Source organism: Ursus maritimus, unplaced genomic scaffold (genome assembly GCF_017311325.1).
Source record: "Ursus maritimus isolate PB19 unplaced genomic scaffold, ASM1731132v1 scaffold_17, whole genome shotgun sequence".
Classification (NCBI taxonomy): Eukaryota; Metazoa; Chordata; class Mammalia; order Carnivora; family Ursidae; genus Ursus; species Ursus maritimus.
In genome coordinates, this window is record NW_024424119.1 from 29,301,465 (window position 1) to 29,312,027 (window position 10,563).

General features: G+C 48.9%; 1 long non-coding RNA gene across 1 annotated transcript; it reads left to right on the forward strand.

Moving 5' to 3' along the window:
• The first annotated feature begins 3,179 nt into the window (after positions 1–3,179).
• On the forward strand, positions 3,180–8,771 carry LOC103678509. The gene is made up of 3 exons (XR_572705.1): positions 3,180–3,383; positions 5,744–5,882; positions 8,426–8,771. It is a non-coding gene; the product is annotated as an uncharacterized LOC103678509 (long non-coding RNA).
• Positions 8,772–10,563: the final 1,792 nt, after the last annotated feature.

Genomic DNA, 10,563 nt, shown 5'->3' on the forward strand with positions numbered 1-10,563 from the left:
GAGCTGAGGGTGAGCAGGACCGACCATCATCCCAGATGTCTCTGGTGTCTGTGCTCTGTCCCTTTGCCATGGCCAGCTTTCAAGAGCCCTTCTGCTCTCCACCTCCCTCGCAGCTAAGTGGAGAAGGCATAGGTGGAAACTACATGCAGAGGGGATGATTCTCTCTCCTGTCTTTCCTTTGACGGGAAGGGAAAGATCTAATTTCTCTTAAAGGACCCGCTTTTTTCCCCCTTGCTTTATTGAGAAATAATTGGCAAATAAAAATTGTATGTATTTAAGGAGTACACTGTGATGATATGATATATGTACATGCTGTGAAATGACTATCACGATCAAGCTAATTAGCATATCCACCACCTCACATCGTTGCCATTTCTTCATGTGTGGCAGGAACACTTAAGATTTACTCTCTTAGCACATTTCCAAGTATGCAATACAGTATTATTTACTACAATCACCATGCTGTACATTACATCCCAAGATCTTAATCAGGGCGTCTGGGTAGATGAGTCGGTTAAACGTCTGACTCTTGGCTTCAACTCAGGTTGTGGTCTCAGGGTCGTGGGATTGAGCCCCACATCAGGCTTTGTGCTCAGTGTGGAGTCGGCTTGTCCCTCTCCCTCCTCCTCTGCGCTTCCCCCCTGCTCTCTATCTCTCTCTCTAAAATAAAAAAAAAAAATTAAGCTACAAATCTTGATCGTCTTATAAATAGAAGTTTGTACCCTTTAACTGTTGAAGGAAATCATCAAGAGGATATGACCACTGGTAATGGACACAGGTAATTGGAGACTCTTTACCCCTTGTCCTCGGAATGTACATTCTGCCCGCTGTTCCCACACACTCACCATTTTCAAGGTCACAGCCTTGAGAGAGCAATGTGTTGTTGAGACCATCTTGACGGTATACCTGACTAAACCTTGTTAAGGTCTCCATGTAAACCTGTAAGATTCCCGCAGGCCGGTGTAGAGAGCTGCTCGTCTCATAGCCATCCAACACAAGCCTCCTGTGTAAGTTCCCCTTGCTTATTAAAACTGCCACCAGTCAGTGAGCTGCCTCTTTCATCAGCCTCTCCCCATCCTCTGTGTACAGGGGCCAGCTTCAAATTTCATCTGGGGAGCTCCTGAGGTTGCAAACCAACACAGACCACCATCTTCCTGTTTCCCTCAACCCCCAGCCCCTGGTTACCACCATTTTGGTCTCTGTTTCTGTGAGTTCAACTCTTTTTAGATTCTACGTGTAAGTGAGACCACACATCGTTTGTCTCTCTGTGCCTGGCTTATTTTACTTAGCATAATGTCCTCCAGGTTCATCCTTACTGTCCCAAATGGCAGGATTTCCTTTTCTATGGCTGAAAAAAATTCCATTGTGTGAATGTGTGTGTGTGTGTGTGTGTGTGTGTGTGTGTGTGTGTGTGTAAATCTCTCACATTTTCTTTATCCAGTCACCCCCTGATGGACCCTTGGGTTGTTCCCATCCCAGAAATCTGAGCTTGGGGTGCCTGGGTGGCTCAGTCGTAGGCTGCCTTCAGCTCAGGTCATGATCCCAGTGTCCTGGGATCGAGCTCCGCATCAGGCTCCCTGCTCCGCTGGGAGCCTGCTTCTACCTCTCCCACTCCCCTGCTTGTGTGCCCTCTCTTGCTGCCTGTCTCTCTCTGTCAAATAAATAAATTCTTTAGAAAAAAAAAAGAAATTTCTGAGCTTGTATGAAAAGGAGGAGCGACTGAGAGAGTGTAGGATTTTCTCATGACCTCTACGACTTCAGCCACCTCCTTGTGCTCTGGGGCATCTGAGCCCTCTGAGGAGCAGCTGCTGGCTGGAGTTAGGAATGGGGGTGAGAATAGCTGCAGAGTGAGCTCTGTGGCCGCCCTCTGGACCTTACCTCCCCGGCTGGCTCTCTCTGGCCTGGCCCTGTGCACGCTCCTGACTGACAGGCTTCATTTCCCAGACTCAGGCTGGCAGTTACCTCCCAGGCAAGTGAGCAACGTGCCCCAGGGTTCCAGAGACCAGAACACGGGACGGTGCTTCTGGGGGTCAAGGAAGGCTTTAGGAACAAGGTGGTGTTGGAGCTCATACTTTAAGGATAAAATGGGTTTGCAAAGTGAGGAAAACATGATGATGGTGGACAGGTGGGACGACGGTGAAGGACCATCAAGGATCAAGGGTAGATCAAGAACCGATGCAAAGGCACAAAGGACTTGATCGTGGCTCCTCCAAACAGTATGTCCATGTCCTAATGCCTGGAACCCATGAATCTGACCTTACTTAGAAAAGGGGTCTTTGCTGATGTAATTAAGTTAAGGATCTCAAGAGGAGTTCTTCCTGGGTTATCCTGGATTATTATGACGGGTACCTTTCTGAGGGAAAGGCAGAGGAAGATGTGAGGCAGGAGAGAAGGGAAGGCCCCAAGAAGGAGAAGTCCACGTGAAGAAGCAGGCAGAGATCAGAGGGACGCTGCCACGCCTGAGCACCACGTGGAGCCCTGAGAAGCTGGAAGAGGCAAGGACAGAGTCTCTCCTGGAGCCCTCAGAGGGAGCGTAGCCCTGCCAGCCTTGATTTCAGGCTTCTGGCTTCCCAAACTGTGAGAGATTATGTCTCTGATGTTTTAAGCCACCAAGTGTGTGGTACCTTGTCACAGCAGCCCTCGGAAGCTAATACAGATGGCCAGCTGTTCACCGTGCCAGGAAGCCGGCGGCCCCTTGGCTTCCCCTTTCTATCAGCGATGGATCCAAGCCGCGCTACCCTTCATGAGTGGCAAAGAGAGCAGCCACTTACAGCTAGCCTGGCTGCTCTTCAAGGAAAGCCAGGCTTGTTAGTCAAAACCAGATACCATAGTGAGGATACCTAGGTTTCTAAAAAGGGCCAGGCTGATATATGCTAATATACTAATACGAAGGGTCTCGGTCACCGGGGGGATAAAAGCCACCATCACCTCTCACTCTGGGACACGCTGAAACCTGAGGTGTCACTCAACTTTGTGAAGTCAGAGAGGGAGAACTGCCCCTTGGGCAAAGGTCTGCAGTGAGGACACCACACTTGAGAACTGAAGGGAAAACAGTGTGGGGAAAGAGAACCCAAGAGAGAGAGGAACCCATCAGCAGAAAGTCAGACATCGCTCAGAGGACCTCGGGCCTTTTCTGGTGTGGTCTGTATCTACATTTTGTATCTTGATGCTGGGCCTCCCTTCCTGGATCTCGGAAAGAGCCTCATACAATGACCACATTGTCTGGCTGATGGGTCTGGTGAGGCTGGAGGGGAAGGTGGGGGAAGGGAGCGGCCTTGGGTGCCTCTCTTCTCTGGCACCAAAGGGACTACGAAAGACAAGCCATGTCGGGCGATGACAGCAGCGCAGACCCCCACCCCAGCTAAGCTGAGAGTAAAACCGAGGTACGGAGGAGGGTTTTCAGCCGGGGAGGGCACGATCAGCTGTGCTTTTTATAGAGATTTCACTGTAAGAGCAGTGTGGAAAATGGAGTGCACGGGAAGAAACTGGTGACAGAAGGATCATGTTCCAGAATGTTTAAATCACAGTCCAAGAGAGATGAAGAAGAGCAGATGAAGGCAGTGGCGGTGTGGGCAGAAGCGCTGACTGGAGACTGAGCTGGGAGCCGTGCTGGTAACCAAGATCTGGACGGAAGGCAAGAGGCAGAATTCTCCATCTGATTCCTATTCCCAGAAAACTGGGGCTGTCGGGGGCACCAGGGCTACTCAGGGATCAAGAGAATTGCAGGGCATTTCCATGTTTGAGGCTTTCAATACTTTGAATCAAAAGTATTAAATGTAAAAACAGGGCCAAATAAACTGCAGTATCTCTGAAATACTGGCTTTAAAAAAAATACGATTTTTCAACCACATGAACAATGCAGTGTATGTTTGTTTACTCTCCAGAGACAATCACAGAAATTATCAATGAGTTTACTACACCATCAGGGCTCTAGTCTCATTAAGAGACAGACTTTTCAGTGGCACAAGGAGAATCTTCTCCCAGGCTTGGCAGTGCCTCCCTGAGACTGTGTGCATAACCCTGATTTGAGATGAGGTTAAAAATAGACACCAGGGGCTTGACACAAATGTGAGGCCTGGGCATGCAATCCTCAGGAATAAACACTGAGGCCTGGTGGTGGATACTCTGACAGTGGAACCCTGAAAACCTGCCCAAAGAAATAATTAATCCAAAGCTGCTGACTGGAAAGAGCTAGAAGCTAGAGGGACGAGGCTGAGGAAGGGCTGGAAGCAAAGGGGGCAGAGCCCAGAAGCATTCCCAAGCCCACCAGCGGGCAGCCACGGGGGTAGGGCTAGGGATGTGCTCGGAGGGTTGAAGGAGACAGCCTGGGGCCAAACTCTCCCAGCCTCTAGCAGACCGTGCAAGAATAAAAGCAAGTTCCGTGGGGGGCCAGCACTTCCAGTCGGGTGGGAATTTGTCTCCCGCGAAAAGCACTCTTTTGAGCCCTAAATCCACTCTAGAGGCTTTTTCTGATTGAAATTCTGACTTGGGTTTTCTCTTTCTCCTACCCTTCCATCTGTAACAGCTGGTGCGTGTACTATGGAGCAGAATACAACAGTGAGAAAAGTGCGGGCTTTGAGGTCACACAGATCTAGCTTCAGATGCTTGGAATCAGCAGGGCCTTATTCTGAGCCTCAGCTTCGCCACCTGTGAAATGGGAGTGGTAGTACTAATCTTGTAGGATTTGTTGTGAAGATGAACAGACAACGGCAATGGATGTGCCTTGGGAGTCCCAAGCACCCCAGGCACTAGCCCCAAGTGAGGTCATTCTGCTTGTAATTGGCGTGGGGAACTCCTCCTGGCGCAGGACCCAGAGTCAGGGACGCAGCCACAGTGTCGTGACTTGCCACCTAAGCTTCCACAACAGCCCCCGCCCCGCCCTGTGACTCAGTGCCACGGGATGTCCTCTACCCCAACTTCTCTTTCTCGGCTGCCCATAACTACCTGTCTTGCTCCAGCTGGCCCCTGCATGGCCTAATTTGGATCTGTTCTTCCCGTCGGCCTTGAGCACCAGCCTAACCCCAGACCCAGGCACCCTTCACCACCGCACTTGTCCTACAAGGGCTCTCGCTTGGGCACTGGCTTTAAACACGGCCGGTCTCTAGCGACTGGAGGAGCAGAATGAGGAGGGGAAATATGATCGCAGAGACCTTCCAACAAGTATGCCTCCCCCAGCCCCATAAACAAGGCTTCGGGTTCCATCCAAGTTGTTTGTCAAAGCCCAGCTAACATGTTTTCCTCCAGAACGCTCCTTGATATTCCTGATGCTGTGAATTCTGAGTCCCATCTGCCTTCTTTAATGGCCCTGAGAATTCTGGGACATACGTGATAGTGATGTGAGTTCAAGTAGGTATCTCCCCCACCGTATCATGAGCTCCTTGATTTACCTATGATTCATCCATGTATCCCTTACAGTGCTGGACATACAGTAGGCACTCAAGAACATTTACTGAGATTATAACAAATGCCCTCATTAAGGTTTTCTATTTACCAAAGGCATCCCCGCCCCACAACATTCTGAGTGCTTTACAGCAGAGATCAGAAAAGTATGGCCCACCATCTCTTTTTGTAAATGAAAATGTTATTGGAACACAGCCATGTTTTTTGTTTATTTGGTGTCTATCTCTGCTTTCATGCTACAATAGTAGAGTTGAGAGCTGTGACAGAGACCTCACGGCCCACAAGGCCTAAAATGTTTACTATCCGACCCTTTGCAAAAATTCTGTTCGACCCTATTTTATAGCAAGCAAGTTTCGAATTTTTCATCTGCAACGCGGGGATAATAGCCAACATCAGAGAGCTGTTGTGAAGATCAGAAAAGGGTCGTGGATGTAAAATCATTCTGCAGACAGCATCCACTCTGCCTGCCACACGGAGTCGAGGTAAGGCTTGAAATCTCAAGTGTGGACACGGGAAATGTGAAGGTTCACTTGGGGGACAGCCTATCCCATCTAAGCTGACACCTGGGACACACACAGTGTTGCATAAAGACAGAAGTCAAGTATCTGCCAACAAGAAATCAGCTACCCCTGCCCTCCAGGATGACTCTCCCCGTACGGCACGAATTCAGATGGGGCTTTGGCCCCTGGAGAGAATAAAATAGGTCCCTGAATGTTCCTGTTCCTCATTTACAATAAATGCTCTGAGAAGTAAGAACACTTTAATTAATGCCATTGGCAGACTTGCGTAACTGCTGGTTACGGGAGATAAGAATGATTTTTTACTTGATTCGACAGAGCTAACATGCAAACCCAAAATATTTTCAATTAGCCTCCTAGCTAGTTATCAACATGGATCTCACACTTCCTAAGGTGGGCCTCCGAGCCTGGAGGACGTGGCATGTGTTAAGCTGTAGAGGAAGTGAGGGTGAAGGGACAGGCTGGCAGGGGCGCGGCCCCACATTTATGTGGAAGGAGACATTCCCCTGTGGCTGAGCTGGAAGACGCGCTTGCCAAGAGGGCAGAGCTGGGGCTCGGATTTGAAGGCTGTGCTGCTCCTGGCTGCCTGTTGCCCCTGGGCCGGGATGGTGGGATGGCCGCTGTCCTGATTGCATGGACAGGAAGCACAGCGCCTTTGTCAAACCGAGTTCTTTCAGCCACCTTAATGACACACGAAGTCCTGCCCCAGAAAGGGGAAGTTGTGTGCCACGCTCTCCAAGTGAGTCGGGGGTGGGGATGAGCTTGACCCGCTTGGATACCCTCTCCCGGCCTCATGCCCTGTTGGTGCTTCACTTTACTGCTTGTCAGACGCCTTGACTGCCGCCTTCAAACCGGACGTGGGAGGGAGACAGGGGTCATCAACACTGTCTGTGCAGAGGAGGAAACTGAGGCCCAGGAAGGAAACAGTGCATGCCCCCCCCCCACCAGTGGCACACACAGCTGGGAACCTGGATCCCAGCCCTGAACCTTCCTGTCCACCATGCGACCAACTGCGAGGATGCCCTCCTGGGTCTCCAACCCTGACTGCAAAACTTTGGGCTGAGTCTTGTCATCTGACCACGGGCGGAGAGGCTGACCCTCTGCTCAGGCCAGCCTTCCTGTCTGAGATCCCCCCCCCTCCCCAGGCAGCCACCCCTGAAACCTGTTCCGGGTCCTGTCCGGGCTGGGACGAGGGTGAGGTGAGTGAGGCATGCTCACTCTCAGGGCCGTGCAAGCGCCATCGTCTTGTCGTGAGGATTAAATGAAATAAGAAAGTGCTTAGAGGCAGAACCTGACACATAAGCTATAAAAATATTCAATATTATTATTATAATCACTAGTAGCAGCACTATTACTGGTAGCACTGAAAGAATCTGTTTCTTCTTCTGCTCCCTGGAGATGAAACTAATGTTTGTCAGTGAAAGGAGTGAATACTGTAAAGTTCTACAAATGGAAGCTTTTGTTCCAGAAGGCCTTGTACTACTTCGGGGGCACCACTGACCCCGAAAGAGGGGCAGTTAACTTTGTGATATTCCGTGGCCTCAGGCGACCCGCTCCCCTGCCTGGCCTACCTTCCGTGCTGGGAAACTTGGCTTCCACAAAGGAGCTAACAGGAACCACTGAAGGGTTTCAAGCTGGAAGTGATATGGCAAATCTGTGCTCGATGAAGATCCCTCTGGTAGTGTCATCTTAGCCCGGAGACGGCCAGAACCAAGGCAGGGAGGCCAGTCGGAGGCAAGTGAACAGTCCTGGCAAGAGACAATGAGGTTTGAAGAAGGTAGTGGTAGTGGGGACGATAAAGGACCGAGCAAGAGAGTGGGGATGAGGAAATGAAATCTGTTCATCACTCCTGGAAAAACAACTGTGAATCAGTGATACCATCTTTATCCCCCAAAGCAAACAGATCCTTCATTAGTGCTAGCAATTGAGAGCTGTGTGAGGTTTGGTACCCACTAGCTGCTAAACATGCATATAAAAGGAAGCACACCATATGCTGTGATGAGTTAATGCCAATTGGCCCCACTCAGATATATACTGCTTTAATTTTAACACTTTATTTGAACAAAAGTCTACTTCTAAGGAAGCTCAGGATTCCCAGAGCTTCTTCCTGCTGGCCATTTGACTTGATTTCTTCCCTCGGTGATGAAATGTAGCTTTCAGGAAGTATGGCCAAGACTCAGATGTCAATTTGATAGAATAAAAAACTTCATGGACATATGAAAGGAGATGCCTTCTAAGGTAGTGAGCTCCCTGTCACTGGGGGCATTCAAGAAAAATCTGGATGGCCACTTGATGGAGTTGTTGCAGAGAAGATTCACACATCAGAAGGTAAGTGGAATGGGGATGTTAGACTTGATGACCTTTAAGGTTTTTAAGAACCATGAAATTCTAAGAGGTTGAATCACAAATGTACTTCTTGGCCGATCAGGGGAACCCCATAATCACAGCAGAGTCAGAATGAGGATCTAAGATTTTTCAAGTAAATTCAGAATTTTTAACCCCCTTAGGGAAGAAATCCGGACAACCCATCAGCCAAGACAGCTCCAGGACAGAAGAATGGTGATCATGAGAAGAAAACTTTCGATGTCAGCCTGCAGAGCCCGGCACAAAAAAGGAACTTCTCTTAGGGCTAAGAACTAGAAAAGCCCTTTCATCTTCTTTTCTATGTAACTGTCCATGTATCTCTTTTCACTTTGGCAATTAGGAAGCTCAGAACTTAATTTGCACATGAAAATAACAACTGCCTAGACCCTTATAATCTGTTTGTCATCAGTGCTCTCTCTTACCTCACCATCATTCCGGCCTCTTATTATATTAACGTATATGTTTCCCAGTCCTAATTTTTTCTTTGATAGTTTGCCTTCTAGTGTTTCTGATAAGCTTTCTCGACTACTCTGAGAAACCAGGAGGGAAATCAACAAGAAAATAAATAATAAACCACCATCTGGGAAATGTTATTGGCTCCCACCAATAAATTGTGGGGGAAATAACAGGGGGAGCATTAGACTGGGGGCCACTGGAATTGTCAGCTTTCCTTTGCCATGGTGGGAGCTTGGGGAAGATGCTTCCTGGACTCAGTGTCCCCTTCTGTAAAACAACAGACGAGAGAACCGGCTTGGATTGGGCTTTGGCTCCCAGATCTCCTTGCCTGCAACTGTCCTGCCAGGGTTTCCAAGTGAATCTCCAGGTGCTGCCCCTCCATCAAGTTCAGACCTCTCATGGACCTTGAGGTCTCTTGCCTGTAGACAATATCCTAGGCTTTTAATTTACGTATCAAAACAACAGATGTATATAGTTTTCACTATGTTCCTTGTACTGTTCTGAATACTTCCATATAGTGATTGATGTAAATTTTGTAATGATTTTATGAGAGAGGTACTCTTATTATGCCCATTTTACAGATGTGAAAACTAAGGCCTTTAGGGTTTAAGTAAATCACTAGTAATTGACAGAACTAGATTCAAAAGCCAGGCAACAAACCTCTGAGTTCATGCTCTTAACTGTATGTTCCTTCAAATCGAGCCATGACTTTGGCTCAGCTCCCTGACCTCATTATAATTCCCGATCTGGATTATTAGCTCTCCTGGATTATCGCCCTTCTGCCATCCAATTAAGCAAAGACTTGACTGAGGACCTGCTCTGGATCAGGCTCTGTGATGGACTGGGGACGGGCATGAAGCCAGTATGGTCTCATCCAACGGGGGCTGTCTATTTGAGGACTGGAGTGAAACATATATCCCACCCACTAGAATCCAAAGAGGAATTAAACACTACGTGGAAGTACAAGCAATGGCTATGTCAATGGGACTTCCACTGTGGGAGAGGATGGTGGAAGGGGGTGGGGAAGGGCATCGCAGGCAGGGGGAAAAGCATGAGCAAGTCCCAGAGACATGAAAATATATGGTACATGTCAGAGGGTCTGGCTCTTGGCTTTCTCTCCAGTCTGGTCCTGCGTCACCCTTCCCTTTCAGCTGTTACACATATTTGTTGAGTGCCAGCTATGAGTCAGGCACTGTTCTAGGTGCTGAGGATGCAGCAACCAAAAATGTAGCTTTAATCATGACCCTTCCGAGCTAGTGGAGAGACACGGTTCATTAAACAAATAAAAACGAAGTCAGGTGGTGGCAGGTGTGATGAAGAACAGCGTGCGGAGTAGTGGGATGGACAGCAAGGGAGGGGCACTGTCACAGGAAGAGTGCAGTCCCGTGCTTTACCCCCGAGCTCTACCCCCGTCACAGGAAGAGTGAGCAGAGAAGGCCCCTTCAGTAACATTTTAGTGCAAACCCAGAGGAAACGAGGGAGTGAGCTATGAAGATATCCTATACGAGGGTGGTTAGGTAGAAGGGAGAAAAAAATGCGGGTGCCCAGAAAATGCACTATGTTTGTCATTTCTGAGGAACAGCAAAATGAAGCCAGGGGGAGATGGAGGGGGAAGAAATGAGATCTGAACCATAGTAGGGGCTCTAGACTGTGCGTGATCTTCTTTATGACAAGAAGGGCTTTGGATTTTGCTGCCAGTGCAGCAGGAAGCCACCGTGAAGCTGTTGTTGGGCCAAACTGTGACAGCCCGGAGAGGCTTTCTAAATCTCTCTGGGAAAACCAAGTTCTGCCCTACTTCGGGGCCTTTACCCATGCTGTGCCTTCT